Source organism: Hyla sarda, unplaced genomic scaffold (assembly GCF_029499605.1).
Source record: "Hyla sarda isolate aHylSar1 unplaced genomic scaffold, aHylSar1.hap1 scaffold_316, whole genome shotgun sequence".
Lineage (NCBI taxonomy): Eukaryota > Metazoa > Chordata > Amphibia > Anura > Hylidae > Hyla > Hyla sarda.
The window spans coordinates 265,527-283,993 of NW_026609890.1; the positions used below are offsets into that span (position 1 = coordinate 265,527).

Consider the following 18,467-nt stretch of genomic DNA (forward strand, 5'->3'; position numbering starts at 1 on the left):
TGATTGGTGTAAAAAAATAAAATAAAACTAAATAATAATAATCTAGCACACCTGTGCAGGTTTGACATGACATGACAGGTAGCTGTCTTGTGGGTGGTGCTGAATCCTGTTAAATGACGTGAGGGTCTCATGCCTATACACAAGGGTGTGTCATTGCTGTTGCTTGACCATGCATTGGTATCTGTGGTCAGTGAATGATAAAAACAAAATTTACCATCCATTGATGGATGGGAAATCCGCCATGAGGCATTTGTTTTTAGAAACTGCTGCTCACAACCAATGTTGCAATGGAGTGTCTCCATCTGCTGGTGGTATTGGAAAGGCATTAGTGCTATGACAGGATCTGAAGAAGAAGAAGAAGAAGAAGAAGACGGAAAAAAATATATATAAAAAGAAAAAGAGAGAGAGAGAGAGAGAGACTGACTTAGTGAGCGAGTGAGTGAGAGAGTGAGAGTGAGTGAGAGTGAATGAGTGAGTGAGTGATTGAGTGAGTGAGTGAGTGAGTGAGAACAAATGAGTTAAAGCAAGTGAGTGAGAGAGATCGAATGAATGAAAGTCTGAATGACAGAAAGAAAAAAGGATGAAGAAAGAAGCATGAAGAAAAAAAAATGTATATGGAGTTGCTGACATGAGTGCAATCTACAAAGCCGTTGAGGCTGATCCTCATGGGAGGATTATTGCACCAGGACCCTTAGCACTTTTAAAATGCCATTCAATGCCACGGGCTAGATGTAAACTGCAGATGACCATGTTGTGGTAGTTACCATGGATACCCAAGTGATGTGTGAGCTAACACATAGGCCCAACAGATTCCAAGAAGGCCAGAATCACCAGCGGCACCACCATCGATTGTCAGGTCACCCGGATTCAGCAAATACCAGAGTCCAAAATGATGCAGGTTTATACTGTTAATTTTCAGTTTATCGTTACAGTTGGTGTTATTCCATGTCGGAAGGGACGCAGCTACAGCCAGTGGGGTAACTAGAGACAGGCAGGCAGCTATGTGCAACAAAGGTAGGCGTGTTGTTTTCATATGCAGATCTGAAATATTGTCTTATATGCAAGAGGAGGAGTGATGGGGGTTCAGGCAAAAGCCAGGCTATGGATTGCATTGCTAAATGCTCCATCAGAGTGCAATGGTCGCCTGTCCTTTTTTTAAGTGATGATGTGGGTTTAGCCTGTGCTGTATGTATGTATGGGTGGCTGACTGCCACCCACCCAGAGAGTGTATGGGAGGCTGGTTGGCTGCCAGCCTTCCTTCCATTCCTATGAGTAATGTGAGTGCTCATGAAGGGGACATGGTTGGGTCCACCCCTTTCCCGGTTATCCCCTCTAGGCCTTTTGGCTTAGATCAAGTGTAAAAAAAGAAAGGATCTTGCGACAGATCGCATCCTGAGGCACGTTTTTTTTTGTGTGAATACTTGCACTTGGGTGACTTGTGAGCACATACTGATACATACGTTCCCTATCTGGGGACCATAAATTAAATGGATTTTTGAGAAAGGGAGCTGATTTGGAAGCTTGCTTCTGTCGCCCTATGCATTGACCCGATGTGGCAGTATATTCGGGTAGTGAACAGTGCACCACCCCATTCCAGTGTTAAACAAGAAAGATTCTCATTTAATCCTCCGTGGGTGAGAATTTGAGTTTGAGAATTGGAGACCAAAATGATGAGTTGCACTGACTGGTTTATGAACGTCTATTCATTTAGCGTTTTAATGACCATGTTTGCACACTGATTGGTGTAAAAAAATAAAATAAAACTAAATAATAATAATCTAGCACACCTGTGCAGGTTTGACATGACATGACAGGTAGCTGTCTTGTGGGTGGTGCTGAATCCTGTTAAATGACGTGAGGGTCTCATGCCTATACACAAGGGTGTGTCATTGCTGTTGCTTGACCATGCATTGGTATCTGTGGTCAGTGAATGATAAAAACAAAATTTACCATCCATTGATGGATGGGAAATCCGCCATGAGGCATTTGTTTTTAGAAACTGCTGCTCACAACCAATGTTGCAATGGAGTGTCTCCATCTGCTGGTGGTATTGGAAAGGCATTAGTGCTATGACAGGGTCTGAAGAAGAAGAAGAAGAAGAAGAAGAAGACGGAAAAAAATATATATAAAAAGAAAAAGAGAGAGAGAGAGAGAGAGACTGACTTAGTGAGCGAGTGAGTGAGAGAGAGTGAGAGTGAATGAGTGAGTGAGTGATTGAGTGAGTGAGTGAGTGAGTGAGAACAAATGAGTTAAAGCAAGTGAGTGAGAGAGATCGAATGAATGAAAGTCTGAATGACAGAAAGAAAAAAGGATGAAGAAAGAAGCATGAAGAAAAAAAAATGTATATGGAGTTGCTGACATGAGTGCAATCTACAAAGCCGTTGAGGCTGATCCTCATGGGAGGATTATTGCACCAGGACCCTTAGCACTTTTAAAATGCCATTCAATGCCACGGGCTAGATGTAAACTGCAGATGACCATGTTGTGGTAGTTACCATGGATACCCAAGTGATGTGTGAGCTAACACATAGGCCCAACAGATTCCAAGAAGGCCAGAATCACCAGCGGCACCACCATCGATTGTCAGGTCACCCGGATTCAGCAAATACCAGAGTCCAAAATGATGCAGGTTTATACTGTTAATTTTCAGTTTATCGTTACAGTTGGTGTTATTCCATGTCGGAAGGGACGCAGCTACAGCCAGTGGGGTAACTAGAGACAGGCAGGCAGCTATGTGCAACAAAGGTAGGCGTGTTGTTTTCATATGCAGATCTGAAATATTGTCTTATATGCAAGAGGAGGAGTGATGGGGGTTCAGGCAAAAGCCAGGCTATGGATTGCATTGCTAAATGCTCCATCAGAGTGCAATGGTCGCCTGTCCTTTTTTTAAGTGATGATGTGGGTTTAGCCTGTGCTGTATGTATGTATGGGTGGCTGACTGCCACCCACCCAGAGAGTGTATGGGAGGCTGGTTGGCTGCCAGCCTTCCTTCCATTCCTATGAGTAATGTGAGTGCTCATGAAGGGGACATGGTTGGGTCCACCCCTTTCCCGGTTATCCCCTCTAGGCCTTTTGGCTTAGATCAAGTGTAAAAAAAGAAAGGATCTTGCGACAGATCGCATCCTGAGGCACGTTTTTTTTTGTGTGAATACTTGCACTTGGGTGACTTGTGAGCACATACTGATACATACGTTCCCTATCTGGGGACCATAAATTAAATGGATTTTTGAGAAAGGGAGCTGATTTGGAAGCTTGCTTCTGTCGCCCTATGCATTGACCCGATGTGGCAGTATATTCGGGTAGTGAACAGTGCACCACCCCATTCCAGTGTTAAACAAGAAAGATTCTCATTTAATCCTCCGTGGGTGAGAATTTGAGTTTGAGAATTGGAGACCAAAATGATGAGTTGCACTGACTGGTTTATGAACGTCTATTCATTTAGCGTTTTAATGACCATGTTTGCACACTGATTGGTGTAAAAAAATAAAATAAAACTAAATAATAATAATCTAGCACACCTGTGCAGGTTTGACATGACATGACAGGTAGCTGTCTTGTGGGTGGTGCTGAATCCTGTTAAATGACGTGAGGGTCTCATGCCTATACACAAGGGTGTGTCATTGCTGTTGCTTGACCATGCATTGGTATCTGTGGTCAGTGAATGATAAAAACAAAATTTACCATCCATTGATGGATGGGAAATCCGCCATGAGGCATTTGTTTTTAGAAACTGCTGCTCACAACCAATGTTGCAATGGAGTGTCTCCATCTGCTGGTGGTATTGGAAAGGCATTAGTGCTATGACAGGGTCTGAAGAAGAAGAAGAAGAAGAAGAAGACGGAAAAAAATATATATAAAAAGAAAAAGAGAGAGAGAGAGACTGACTTAGTGAGCGAGTGAGTGAGAGAGTGAGAGTGAGTGAGAGTGAATGAGTGAGTGAGTGATTGAGTGAGTGAGTGAGTGAGTGAGAACAAATGAGTTAAAGCAAGTGAGTGAGAGAGATCGAATGAATGAAAGTCTGAATGACAGAAAGAAAAAAGGATGAAGAAAGAAGCATGAAGAAAAAAAAATGTATATGGAGTTGCTGACATGAGTGCAATCTACAAAGCCGTTGAGGCTGATCCTCATGGGAGGATTATTGCACCAGGACCCTTAGCACTTTTAAAATGCCATTCAATGCCACGGGCTAGATGTAAACTGCAGATGACCATGTTGTGGTAGTTACCATGGATACCCAAGTGATGTGTGAGCTAACACATAGGCCCAACAGATTCCAAGAAGGCCAGAATCACCAGCGGCACCACCATCGATTGTCAGGTCACCCGGATTCAGCAAATACCAGAGTCCAAAATGATGCAGGTTTATACTGTTAATTTTCAGTTTATCGTTACAGTTGGTGTTATTCCATGTCGGAAGGGACGCAGCTACAGCCAGTGGGGTAACTAGAGACAGGCAGGCAGCTATGTGCAACAAAGGTAGGCGTGTTGTTTTCATATGCAGATCTGAAATATTGTCTTATATGCAAGAGGAGGAGTGATGGGGGTTCAGGCAAAAGCCAGGCTATGGATTGCATTGCTAAATGCTCCATCAGAGTGCAATGGTCGCCTGTCCTTTTTTTAAGTGATGATGTGGGTTTAGCCTGTGCTGTATGTATGTATGGGTGGCTGACTGCCACCCACCCAGAGAGTGTATGGGAGGCTGGTTGGCTGCCAGCCTTCCTTCCATTCCTATGAGTAATGTGAGTGCTCATGAAGGGGACATGGTTGGGTCCACCCCTTTCCCGGTTATCCCCTCTAGGCCTTTTGGCTTAGATCAAGTGTAAAAAAAGAAAGGATCTTGCGACAGATCGCATCCTGAGGCACGTTTTTTTTTGTGTGAATACTTGCACTTGGGTGACTTGTGAGCACATACTGATACATACGTTCCCTATCTGGGGACCATAAATTAAATGGATTTTTGAGAAAGGGAGCTGATTTGGAAGCTTGCTTCTGTCGCCCTATGCATTGACCCGATGTGGCAGTATATTCGGGTAGTGAACAGTGCACCACCCCATTCCAGTGTTAAACAAGAAAGATTCTCATTTAATCCTCCGTGGGTGAGAATTTGAGTTTGAGAATTGGAGACCAAAATGATGAGTTGCACTGACTGGTTTATGAACGTCTATTCATTTAGCGTTTTAATGACCATGTTTGCACACTGATTGGTGTAAAAAAATAAAATAAAACTAAATAATAATAATCTAGCACACCTGTGCAGGTTTGACATGACATGACAGGTAGCTGTCTTGTGGGTGGTGCTGAATCCTGTTAAATGACGTGAGGGTCTCATGCCTATACACAAGGGTGTGTCATTGCTGTTGCTTGACCATGCATTGGTATCTGTGGTCAGTGAATGATAAAAACAAAATTTACCATCCATTGATGGATGGGAAATCCGCCATGAGGCATTTGTTTTTAGAAACTGCTGCTCACAACCAATGTTGCAATGGAGTGTCTCCATCTGCTGGTGGTATTGGAAAGGCATTAGTGCTATGACAGGGTCTGAAGAAGAAGAAGAAGAAGAAGAAGACGGAAAAAAATATATATAAAAAGAAAAAGAGAGAGAGAGAGAGAGAGACTGACTTAGTGAGCGAGTGAGTGAGAGAGTGAGAGTGAGTGAGAGTGAATGAGTGAGTGAGTGATTGAGTGAGTGAGTGAGTGAGTGAGAACAAATGAGTTAAAGCAAGTGAGTGAGAGAGATCGAATGAATGAAAGTCTGAATGACAGAAAGAAAAAAGGATGAAGAAAGAAGCATGAAGAAAAAAAAATGTATATGGAGTTGCTGACATGAGTGCAATCTACAAAGCCGTTGAGGCTGATCCTCATGGGAGGATTATTGCACCAGGACCCTTAGCACTTTTAAAATGCCATTCAATGCCACGGGCTAGATGTAAACTGCAGATGACCATGTTGTGGTAGTTACCATGGATACCCAAGTGATGTGTGAGCTAACACATAGGCCCAACAGATTCCAAGAAGGCCAGAATCACCAGCGGCACCACCATCGATTGTCAGGTCACCCGGATTCAGCAAATACCAGAGTCCAAAATGATGCAGGTTTATACTGTTAATTTTCAGTTTATCGTTACAGTTGGTGTTATTCCATGTCGGAAGGGACGCAGCTACAGCCAGTGGGGTAACTAGAGACAGGCAGGCAGCTATGTGCAACAAAGGTAGGCGTGTTGTTTTCATATGCAGATCTGAAATATTGTCTTATATGCAAGAGGAGGAGTGATGGGGGTTCAGGCAAAAGCCAGGCTATGGATTGCATTGCTAAATGCTCCATCAGAGTGCAATGGTCGCCTGTCCTTTTTTTAAGTGATGATGTGGGTTTAGCCTGTGCTGTATGTATGTATGGGTGGCTGACTGCCACCCACCCAGAGAGTGTATGGGAGGCTGGTTGGCTGCCAGCCTTCCTTCCATTCCTATGAGTAATGTGAGTGCTCATGAAGGGGACATGGTTGGGTCCACCCCTTTCCCGGTTATCCCCTCTAGGCCTTTTGGCTTAGATCAAGTGTAAAAAAAGAAAGGATCTTGCGACAGATCGCATCCTGAGGCACGTTTTTTTTTGTGTGAATACTTGCACTTGGGTGACTTGTGAGCACATACTGATACATACGTTCCCTATCTGGGGACCATAAATTAAATGGATTTTTGAGAAAGGGAGCTGATTTGGAAGCTTGCTTCTGTCGCCCTATGCATTGACCCGATGTGGCAGTATATTCGGGTAGTGAACAGTGCACCACCCCATTCCAGTGTTAAACAAGAAAGATTCTCATTTAATCCTCCGTGGGTGAGAATTTGAGTTTGAGAATTGGAGACCAAAATGATGAGTTGCACTGACTGGTTTATGAACGTCTATTCATTTAGCGTTTTAATGACCATGTTTGCACACTGATTGGTGTAAAAAAATAAAATAAAACTAAATAATAATAATCTAGCACACCTGTGCAGGTTTGACATGACATGACAGGTAGCTGTCTTGTGGGTGGTGCTGAATCCTGTTAAATGACGTGAGGGTCTCATGCCTATACACAAGGGTGTGTCATTGCTGTTGCTTGACCATGCATTGGTATCTGTGGTCAGTGAATGATAAAAACAAAATTTACCATCCATTGATGGATGGGAAATCCGCCATGAGGCATTTGTTTTTAGAAACTGCTGCTCACAACCAATGTTGCAATGGAGTGTCTCCATCTGCTGGTGGTATTGGAAAGGCATTAGTGCTATGACAGGGTCTGAAGAAGAAGAAGAAGAAGAAGAAGACGGAAAAAAATATATATAAAAAGAAAAAGAGAGAGAGAGAGAGAGAGACTGACTTAGTGAGCGAGTGAGTGAGAGAGTGAGAGTGAGTGAGAGTGAATGAGTGAGTGAGTGAGTGAGTGAGTGATTGAGTGAGTGAGTGAGTGAGTGAGAACAAATGAGTTAAAGCAAGTGAGTGAGAGAGATCGAATGAATGAAAGTCTGAATGACAGAAAGAAAAAAGGATGAAGAAAGAAGCATGAAGAAAAAAAAATGTATATGGAGTTGCTGACATGAGTGCAATCTACAAAGCCGTTGAGGCTGATCCTCATGGGAGGATTATTGCACCAGGACCCTTAGCACTTTTAAAATGCCATTCAATGCCACGGGCTAGATGTAAACTGCAGATGACCATGTTGTGGTAGTTACCATGGATACCCAAGTGATGTGTGAGCTAACACATAGGCCCAACAGATTCCAAGAAGGCCAGAATCACCAGCGGCACCACCATCGATTGTCAGGTCACCCGGATTCAGCAAATACCAGAGTCCAAAATGATGCAGGTTTATACTGTTAATTTTCAGTTTATCGTTACAGTTGGTGTTATTCCATGTCGGAAGGGACGCAGCTACAGCCAGTGGGGTAACTAGAGACAGGCAGGCAGCTATGTGCAACAAAGGTAGGCGTGTTGTTTTCATATGCAGATCTGAAATATTGTCTTATATGCAAGAGGAGGAGTGATGGGGGTTCAGGCAAAAGCCAGGCTATGGATTGCATTGCTAAATGCTCCATCAGAGTGCAATGGTCGCCTGTCCTTTTTTTAAGTGATGATGTGGGTTTAGCCTGTGCTGTATGTATGTATGGGTGGCTGACTGCCACCCACCCAGAGAGTGTATGGGAGGCTGGTTGGCTGCCAGCCTTCCTTCCATTCCTATGAGTAATGTGAGTGCTCATGAAGGGGACATGGTTGGGTCCACCCCTTTCCCGGTTATCCCCTCTAGGCCTTTTGGCTTAGATCAAGTGTAAAAAAAGAAAGGATCTTGCGACAGATCGCATCCTGAGGCACGTTTTTTTTTTGTGTGAATACTTGCACTTGGGTGACTTGTGAGCACATACTGATACATACGTTCCCTATCTGGGGACCATAAATTAAATGGATTTTTGAGAAAGGGAGCTGATTTGGAAGCTTGCTTCTGTCGCCCTATGCATTGACCCGATGTGGCAGTATATTCGGGTAGTGAACAGTGCACCACCCCATTCCAGTGTTAAACAAGAAAGATTCTCATTTAATCCTCCGTGGGTGAGAATTTGAGTTTGAGAATTGGAGACCAAAATGATGAGTTGCACTGACTGGTTTATGAACGTCTATTCATTTAGCGTTTTAATGACCATGTTTGCACACTGATTGGTGTAAAAAAATAAAATAAAACTAAATAATAATAATCTAGCACACCTGTGCAGGTTTGACATGACATGACAGGTAGCTGTCTTGTGGGTGGTGCTGAATCCTGTTAAATGACGTGAGGGTCTCATGCCTATACACAAGGGTGTGTCATTGCTGTTGCTTGACCATGCATTGGTATCTGTGGTCAGTGAATGATAAAAACAAAATTTACCATCCATTGATGGATGGGAAATCCGCCATGAGGCATTTGTTTTTAGAAACTGCTGCTCACAACCAATGTTGCAATGGAGTGTCTCCATCTGCTGGTGGTATTGGAAAGGCATTAGTGCTATGACAGGGTCTGAAGAAGAAGAAGAAGAAGAAGAAGACGGAAAAAAATATATATAAAAAGAAAAAGAGAGAGAGAGAGAGAGAGACTGACTTAGTGAGCGAGTGAGTGAGAGAGTGAGAGTGAGTGAGAGTGAATGAGTGAGTGAGTGATTGAGTGAGTGAGTGAGTGAGTGAGAACAAATGAGTTAAAGCAAGTGAGTGAGAGAGATCGAATGAATGAAAGTCTGAATGACAGAAAGAAAAAAGGATGAAGAAAGAAGCATGAAGAAAAAAAAATGTATATGGAGTTGCTGACATGAGTGCAATCTACAAAGCCGTTGAGGCTGATCCTCATGGGAGGATTATTGCACCAGGACCCTTAGCACTTTTAAAATGCCATTCAATGCCACGGGCTAGATGTAAACTGCAGATGACCATGTTGTGGTAGTTACCATGGATACCCAAGTGATGTGTGAGCTAACACATAGGCCCAACAGATTCCAAGAAGGCCAGAATCACCAGCGGCACCACCATCGATTGTCAGGTCACCCGGATTCAGCAAATACCAGAGTCCAAAATGATGCAGGTTTATACTGTTAATTTTCAGTTTATCGTTACAGTTGGTGTTATTCCATGTCGGAAGGGACGCAGCTACAGCCAGTGGGGTAACTAGAGACAGGCAGGCAGCTATGTGCAACAAAGGTAGGCGTGTTGTTTTCATATGCAGATCTGAAATATTGTCTTATATGCAAGAGGAGGAGTGATGGGGGTTCAGGCAAAAGCCAGGCTATGGATTGCATTGCTAAATGCTCCATCAGAGTGCAATGGTCGCCTGTCCTTTTTTTAAGTGATGATGTGGGTTTAGCCTGTGCTGTATGTATGTATGGGTGGCTGACTGCCACCCACCCAGAGAGTGTATGGGAGGCTGGTTGGCTGCCAGCCTTCCTTCCATTCCTATGAGTAATGTGAGTGCTCATGAAGGGGACATGGTTGGGTCCACCCCTTTCCCGGTTATCCCCTCTAGGCCTTTTGGCTTAGATCAAGTGTAAAAAAAGAAAGGATCTTGCGACAGATCGCATCCTGAGGCACGTTTTTTTTTGTGTGAATACTTGCACTTGGGTGACTTGTGAGCACATACTGATACATACGTTCCCTATCTGGGGACCATAAATTAAATGGATTTTTGAGAAAGGGAGCTGATTTGGAAGCTTGCTTCTGTCGCCCTATGCATTGACCCGATGTGGCAGTATATTCGGGTAGTGAACAGTGCACCACCCCATTCCAGTGTTAAACAAGAAAGATTCTCATTTAATCCTCCGTGGGTGAGAATTTGAGTTTGAGAATTGGAGACCAAAATGATGAGTTGCACTGACTGGTTTATGAACGTCTATTCATTTAGCGTTTTAATGACCATGTTTGCACACTGATTGGTGTAAAAAAATAAAATAAAACTAAATAATAATAATCTAGCACACCTGTGCAGGTTTGACATGACATGACAGGTAGCTGTCTTGTGGGTGGTGCTGAATCCTGTTAAATGACGTGAGGGTCTCATGCCTATACACAAGGGTGTGTCATTGCTGTTGCTTGACCATGCATTGGTATCTGTGGTCAGTGAATGATAAAAACAAAATTTACCATCCATTGATGGATGGGAAATCCGCCATGAGGCATTTGTTTTTAGAAACTGCTGCTCACAACCAATGTTGCAATGGAGTGTCTCCATCTGCTGGTGGTATTGGAAAGGCATTAGTGCTATGACAGGGTCTGAAGAAGAAGAAGAAGAAGAAGAAGAAGAAGACGGAAAAAAATATATATAAAAAGAAAAAGAGAGAGAGAGAGAGAGAGACTGACTTAGTGAGCGAGTGAGTGAGAGAGTGAGAGTGAGTGAGAGTGAATGAGTGAGTGAGTGATTGAGTGAGTGAGTGAGTGAGTGAGAACAAATGAGTTAAAGCAAGTGAGTGAGAGAGATCGAATGAATGAAAGTCTGAATGACAGAAAGAAAAAAGGATGAAGAAAGAAGCATGAAGAAAAAAAAATGTATATGGAGTTGCTGACATGAGTGCAATCTACAAAGCCGTTGAGGCTGATCCTCATGGGAGGATTATTGCACCAGGACCCTTAGCACTTTTAAAATGCCATTCAATGCCACGGGCTAGATGTAAACTGCAGATGACCATGTTGTGGTAGTTACCATGGATACCCAAGTGATGTGTGAGCTAACACATAGGCCCAACAGATTCCAAGAAGGCCAGAATCACCAGCGGCACCACCATCGATTGTCAGGTCACCCGGATTCAGCAAATACCAGAGTCCAAAATGATGCAGGTTTATACTGTTAATTTTCAGTTTATCGTTACAGTTGGTGTTATTCCATGTCGGAAGGGACGCAGCTACAGCCAGTGGGGTAACTAGAGACAGGCAGGCAGCTATGTGCAACAAAGGTAGGCGTGTTGTTTTCATATGCAGATCTGAAATATTGTCTTATATGCAAGAGGAGGAGTGATGGGGGTTCAGGCAAAAGCCAGGCTATGGATTGCATTGCTAAATGCTCCATCAGAGTGCAATGGTCGCCTGTCCTTTTTTTAAGTGATGATGTGGGTTTAGCCTGTGCTGTATGTATGTATGGGTGGCTGACTGCCACCCACCCAGAGAGTGTATGGGAGGCTGGTTGGCTGCCAGCCTTCCTTCCATTCCTATGAGTAATGTGAGTGCTCATGAAGGGGACATGGTTGGGTCCACCCCTTTCCCGGTTATCCCCTCTAGGCCTTTTGGCTTAGATCAAGTGTAAAAAAAGAAAGGATCTTGCGACAGATCGCATCCTGAGGCACGTTTTTTTTTGTGTGAATACTTGCACTTGGGTGACTTGTGAGCACATACTGATACATACGTTCCCTATCTGGGGACCATAAATTAAATGGATTTTTGAGAAAGGGAGCTGATTTGGAAGCTTGCTTCTGTCGCCCTATGCATTGACCCGATGTGGCAGTATATTCGGGTAGTGAACAGTGCACCACCCCATTCCAGTGTTAAACAAGAAAGATTCTCATTTAATCCTCCGTGGGTGAGAATTTGAGTTTGAGAATTGGAGACCAAAATGATGAGTTGCACTGACTGGTTTATGAACGTCTATTCATTTAGCGTTTTAATGACCATGTTTGCACACTGATTGGTGTAAAAAAATAAAATAAAACTAAATAATAATAATCTAGCACACCTGTGCAGGTTTGACATGACATGACAGGTAGCTGTCTTGTGGGTGGTGCTGAATCCTGTTAAATGACGTGAGGGTCTCATGCCTATACACAAGGGTGTGTCATTGCTGTTGCTTGACCATGCATTGGTATCTGTGGTCAGTGAATGATAAAAACAAAATTTACCATCCATTGATGGATGGGAAATCCGCCATGAGGCATTTGTTTTTAGAAACTGCTGCTCACAACCAATGTTGCAATGGAGTGTCTCCATCTGCTGGTGGTATTGGAAAGGCATTAGTGCTATGACAGGGTCTGAAGAAGAAGAAGAAGAAGAAGAAGAAGACGGAAAAAAATATATATAAAAAGAAAAAGAGAGAGAGAGAGAGAGAGACTGACTTAGTGAGCGAGTGAGTGAGAGAGTGAGAGTGAGTGAGAGTGAATGAGTGAGTGAGTGATTGAGTGAGTGAGTGAGTGAGTGAGAACAAATGAGTTAAAGCAAGTGAGTGAGAGAGATCGAATGAATGAAAGTCTGAATGACAGAAAGAAAAAAGGATGAAGAAAGAAGCATGAAGAAAAAAAAATGTATATGGAGTTGCTGACATGAGTGCAATCTACAAAGCCGTTGAGGCTGATCCTCATGGGAGGATTATTGCACCAGGACCCTTAGCACTTTTAAAATGCCATTCAATGCCACGGGCTAGATGTAAACTGCAGATGACCATGTTGTGGTAGTTACCATGGATACCCAAGTGATGTGTGAGCTAACACATAGGCCCAACAGATTCCAAGAAGGCCAGAATCACCAGCGGCACCACCATCGATTGTCAGGTCACCCGGATTCAGCAAATACCAGAGTCCAAAATGATGCAGGTTTATACTGTTAATTTTCAGTTTATCGTTACAGTTGGTGTTATTCCATGTCGGAAGGGACGCAGCTACAGCCAGTGGGGTAACTAGAGACAGGCAGGCAGCTATGTGCAACAAAGGTAGGCGTGTTGTTTTCATATGCAGATCTGAAATATTGTCTTATATGCAAGAGGAGGAGTGATGGGGGTTCAGGCAAAAGCCAGGCTATGGATTGCATTGCTAAATGCTCCATCAGAGTGCAATGGTCGCCTGTCCTTTTTTTAAGTGATGATGTGGGTTTAGCCTGTGCTGTATGTATGTATGGGTGGCTGACTGCCACCCACCCAGAGAGTGTATGGGAGGCTGGTTGGCTGCCAGCCTTCCTTCCATTCCTATGAGTAATGTGAGTGCTCATGAAGGGGACATGGTTGGGTCCACCCCTTTCCCGGTTATCCCCTCTAGGCCTTTTGGCTTAGATCAAGTGTAAAAAAAGAAAGGATCTTGCGACAGATCGCATCCTGAGGCACGTTTTTTTTTGTGTGAATACTTGCACTTGGGTGACTTGTGAGCACATACTGATACATACGTTCCCTATCTGGGGACCATAAATTAAATGGATTTTTGAGAAAGGGAGCTGATTTGGAAGCTTGCTTCTGTCGCCCTATGCATTGACCCGATGTGGCAGTATATTCGGGTAGTGAACAGTGCACCACCCCATTCCAGTGTTAAACAAGAAAGATTCTCATTTAATCCTCCGTGGGTGAGAATTTGAGTTTGAGAATTGGAGACCAAAATGATGAGTTGCACTGACTGGTTTATGAACGTCTATTCATTTAGCGTTTTAATGACCATGTTTGCACACTGATTGGTGTAAAAAAATAAAATAAAACTAAATAATAATAATCTAGCACACCTGTGCAGGTTTGACATGAACATGACAGGTAGCTGTCTTGTGGGTGGTGCTGAATCCTGTTAAATGACGTGAGGGTCTCATGCCTATACACAAGGGTGTGTCATTGCTGTTGCTTGACCATGCATTGGTATCTGTGGTCAGTGAATGATAAAAACAAAATTTACCATCCATTGATGGATGGGAAATCCGCCATGAGGCATTTGTTTTTAGAAACTGCTGCTCACAACCAATGTTGCAATGGAGTGTCTCCATCTGCTGGTGGTATTGGAAAGGCATTAGTGCTATGACAGGGTCTGAAGAAGAAGAAGAAGAAGAAGAAGACGGAAAAAAATATATATAAAAAGAAAAAGAGAGAGAGAGAGAGAGAGACTGACTTAGTGAGCGAGTGAGTGAGAGAGTGAGAGTGAGTGAGAGTGAATGAGTGAGTGAGTGATTGAGTGAGTGAGTGAGTGAGTGAGAACAAATGAGTTAAAGCAAGTGAGTGAGAGAGATCGAATGAATGAAAGTCTGAATGACAGAAAGAAAAAAGGATGAAGAAAGAAGCATGAAGAAAAAAAAATGTATATGGAGTTGCTGACATGAGTGCAATCTACAAAGCCGTTGAGGCTGATCCTCATGGGAGGATTATTGCACCAGGACCCTTAGCACTTTTAAAATGCCATTCAATGCCACGGGCTAGATGTAAACTGCAGATGACCATGTTGTGGTAGTTACCATGGATACCCAAGTGATGTGTGAGCTAACACATAGGCCCAACAGATTCCAAGAAGGCCAGAATCACCAGCGGCACCACCATCGATTGTCAGGTCACCCGGATTCAGCAAATACCAGAGTCCAAAATGATGCAGGTTTATACTGTTAATTTTCAGTTTATCGTTACAGTTGGTGTTATTCCATGTCGGAAGGGACGCAGCTACAGCCAGTGGGGTAACTAGAGACAGGCAGGCAGCTATGTGCAACAAAGGTAGGCGTGTTGTTTTCATATGCAGATCTGAAATATTGTCTTATATGCAAGAGGAGGAGTGATGGGGGTTCAGGCAAAAGCCAGGCTATGGATTGCATTGCTAAATGCTCCATCAGAGTGCAATGGTCGCCTGTCCTTTTTTTAAGTGATGATGTGGGTTTAGCCTGTGCTGTATGTATGTATGGGTGGCTGACTGCCACCCACCCAGAGAGTGTATGGGAGGCTGGTTGGCTGCCAGCCTTCCTTCCATTCCTATGAGTAATGTGAGTGCTCATGAAGGGGACATGGTTGGGTCCACCCCTTTCCCGGTTATCCCCTCTAGGCCTTTTGGCTTAGATCAAGTGTAAAAAAAGAAAGGATCTTGCGACAGATCGCATCCTGAGGCACGTTTTTTTTTGTGTGAATACTTGCACTTGGGTGACTTGTGAGCACATACTGATACATACGTTCCCTATCTGGGGACCATAAATTAAATGGATTTTTGAGAAAGGGAGCTGATTTGGAAGCTTGCTTCTGTCGCCCTATGCATTGACCCGATGTGGCAGTATATTCGGGTAGTGAACAGTGCACCACCCCATTCCAGTGTTAAACAAGAAAGATTCTCATTTAATCCTCCGTGGGTGAGAATTTGAGTTTGAGAATTGGAGACCAAAATGATGAGTTGCACTGACTGGTTTATGAACGTCTATTCATTTAGCGTTTTAATGACCATGTTTGCACACTGATTGGTGTAAAAAAATAAAATAAAACTAAATAATAATAATCTAGCACACCTGTGCAGGTTTGACATGACATGACAGGTAGCTGTCTTGTGGGTGGTGCTGAATCCTGTTAAATGACGTGAGGGTCTCATGCCTATACACAAGGGTGTGTCATTGCTGTTGCTTGACCATGCATTGGTATCTGTGGTCAGTGAATGATAAAAACAAAATTTACCATCCATTGATGGATGGGAAATCCGCCATGAGGCATTTGTTTTTAGAAACTGCTGCTCACAACCAATGTTGCAATGGAGTGTCTCCATCTGCTGGTGGTATTGGAAAGGCATTAGTGCTATGACAGGGTCTGAAGAAGAAGAAGAAGAAGACGGAAAAAAATATATATAAAAAGAAAAAGAGAGAGAGAGAGAGAGAGACTGACTTAGTGAGCGAGTGAGTGAGAGAGTGAGAGTGAGTGAGAGTGAATGAGTGAGTGAGTGATTGAGTGAGTGAGTGAGTGAGAACAAATGAGTTAAAGCAAGTGAGTGAGAGAGATCGAATGAATGAAAGTCTGAATGACAGAAAGAAAAAAGGATGAAGAAAGAAGCATGAAGAAAAAAAAATGTATATGGAGTTGCTGACATGAGTGCAATCTACAAAGCCGTTGAGGCTGATCCTCATGGGAGGATTATTGCACCAGGACCCTTAGCACTTTTAAAATGCCATTCAATGCCACGGGCTAGATGTAAACTGCAGATGACCATGTTGTGGTAGTTACCATGGATACCCAAGTGATGTGTGAGCTAACACATAGGCCCAACAGATTCCAAGAAGGCCAGAATCACCAGCGGCACCACCATCGATTGTCAGGTCACCCGGATTCAGCAAATACCAGAGTCCAAAATGATGCAGGTTTATACTGTTAATTTTCAGTTTATCGTTACAGTTGGTGTTATTCCATGTCGGAAGGGACGCAGCTACAGCCAGTGGGGTAACTAGAGACAGGCAGGCAGCTATGTGCAACAAAGGTAGGCGTGTTGTTTTCATATGCAGATCTGAAATATTGTCTTATATGCAAGAGGAGGAGTGATGGGGGTTCAGGCAAAAGCCAGGCTATGGATTGCATTGCTAAATGCTCCATCAGAGTGCAATGGTCGCCTGTCCTTTTTTTAAGTGATGATGTGGGTTTAGCCTGTGCTGTATGTATGTATGGGTGGCTGACTGCCACCCACCCAGAGAGTGTATGGGAGGCTGGTTGGCTGCCAGCCTTCCTTCCATTCCTATGAGTAATGTGAGTGCTCATGAAGGGGACATGGTTGGGTCCACCCCTTTCCCGGTTATCCCCTCTAGGCCTTTTGGCTTAGATCAAGTGTAAAAAAAGAAAGGATCTTGCGACAGATCGCATCCTGAGGCACGTTTTTTTTTGTGTGAATACTTGCACTTGGGTGACTTGTGAGCACATACTGATACATACGTTCCCTATCTGGGGACCATAAATTAAATGGATTTTTGAGAAAGGGAGCTGATTTGGAAGCTTGCTTCTGTCGCCCTATGCATTGACCCGATGTGGCAGTATATTCGGGTAGTGAACAGTGCACCACCCCATTCCAGTGTTAAACAAGAAAGATTCTCATTTAATCCTCCGTGGGTGAGAATTTGAGTTTGAGAATTGGAGACCAAAATGATGAGTTGCACTGACTGGTTTATGAACGTCTATTCATTTAGCGTTTTAATGACCATGTTTGCACACTGATTGGTGTAAAAAAATAAAATAAAACTAAATAATAATAATCTAGCACACCTGTGCAGGTTTGACATGACATGACAGGTAGCTGTCTTGTGGGTGGTGCTGAATCCTGTTAAATGACGTGAGGGTCTCATGCCTATACACAAGGGTGTGTCATTGCTGTTGCTTGACCATGCATTGGTATCTGTGGTCAGTGAATGATAAAAACAAAATTTACCATCCATTGATGGATGGGAAATCCGCCATGAGGCATTTGTTTTTAGAAACTGCTGCTCACAACCAATGTTGCAATGGAGTGTCTCCATCTGCTGGTGGTATTGGAAAGGCATTAGTGCTATGACAGGGTCTGAAGAAGAAGAAGAAGAAGACGGAAAAAAATATATATAAAAAGAAAAAGAGAGAGAGAGAGAGAGAGACTGACTTAGTGAGCGAGTGAGTGAGAGAGTGAGAGTGAGTGAGAGTGAATGAGTGAGTGAGTGATTGAGTGAGTGAGTGAGTGAGTGAGAACAAATGAGTTAAAGCAAGTGAGTGAGAGAGATCGAATGAATGAAAGTCTGAATGACAGAAAGAAAAAAGGATGAAGAAAGAAGCATGAAGAAAAAAAAATGTATATGGAGTTGCTGACATGAGTGCAATCTACAAAGCCGTTGAGGCTGATCCTCATGGGAGGATTATTGCACCAGGACCCTTAGCACTTTTAAAATGCCATTCAATGCCACGGGCTAGATGTAAACTGCAGATGACCATGTTGTGGTAGTTACCATGGATACCCAAGTGATGTGTGAGCTAACACATAGGCCCAACAGATTCCAAGAAGGCCAGAATCACCAGCGGCACCACCATCGATTGTCAGGTCACCCGGATTCAGCAAATACCAGAGTCCAAAATGATGCAGGTTTATACTGTTAATTTTCAGTTTATCGTTACAGTTGGTGTTATTCCATGTCGGAAGGGACGCAGCTACAGCCAGTGGGGTAACTAGAGACAGGCAGGCAGCTATGTGCAACAAAGGTAGGCGTGTTGTTTTCATATGCAGATCTGAAATATTGTCTTATATGCAAGAGGAGGAGTGATGGGGGTTCAGGCAAAAGCCAGGCTATGGATTGCA

At 43.4% G+C, this 18,467-nt stretch overlaps 10 pseudogenes; all 10 read left to right on the forward strand.

The window, feature by feature from the left end:
- The first annotated feature begins 1,325 nt into the window (after positions 1-1,325).
- LOC130329236 (U2 spliceosomal RNA) lies at positions 1,326-1,589 on the forward strand (annotated as a pseudogene).
- A 1,467-nt stretch (positions 1,590-3,056) lies between these two features.
- Positions 3,057-3,320, forward strand: LOC130329237 (U2 spliceosomal RNA; annotated as a pseudogene).
- A 1,466-nt stretch (positions 3,321-4,786) lies between these two features.
- LOC130329238 (U2 spliceosomal RNA) lies at positions 4,787-5,050 on the forward strand (annotated as a pseudogene).
- A 1,472-nt stretch (positions 5,051-6,522) lies between these two features.
- LOC130329239 (U2 spliceosomal RNA) lies at positions 6,523-6,786 on the forward strand (annotated as a pseudogene).
- Positions 6,787-8,270: 1,484 nt separating this feature from the next.
- LOC130329293 (U2 spliceosomal RNA) lies at positions 8,271-8,535 on the forward strand (annotated as a pseudogene).
- Positions 8,536-10,007: 1,472 nt separating this feature from the next.
- LOC130329241 (U2 spliceosomal RNA) lies at positions 10,008-10,271 on the forward strand (annotated as a pseudogene).
- Positions 10,272-11,749: 1,478 nt separating this feature from the next.
- Positions 11,750-12,013, forward strand: LOC130329242 (U2 spliceosomal RNA; annotated as a pseudogene).
- Positions 12,014-13,488: 1,475 nt separating this feature from the next.
- On the forward strand, positions 13,489-13,752 carry LOC130329243 (U2 spliceosomal RNA; annotated as a pseudogene).
- Positions 13,753-15,225: 1,473 nt separating this feature from the next.
- LOC130329244 (U2 spliceosomal RNA) lies at positions 15,226-15,489 on the forward strand (annotated as a pseudogene).
- A 1,462-nt stretch (positions 15,490-16,951) lies between these two features.
- On the forward strand, positions 16,952-17,215 carry LOC130329246 (U2 spliceosomal RNA; annotated as a pseudogene).
- The last annotated feature ends 1,252 nt before the right edge of the window (positions 17,216-18,467 follow it).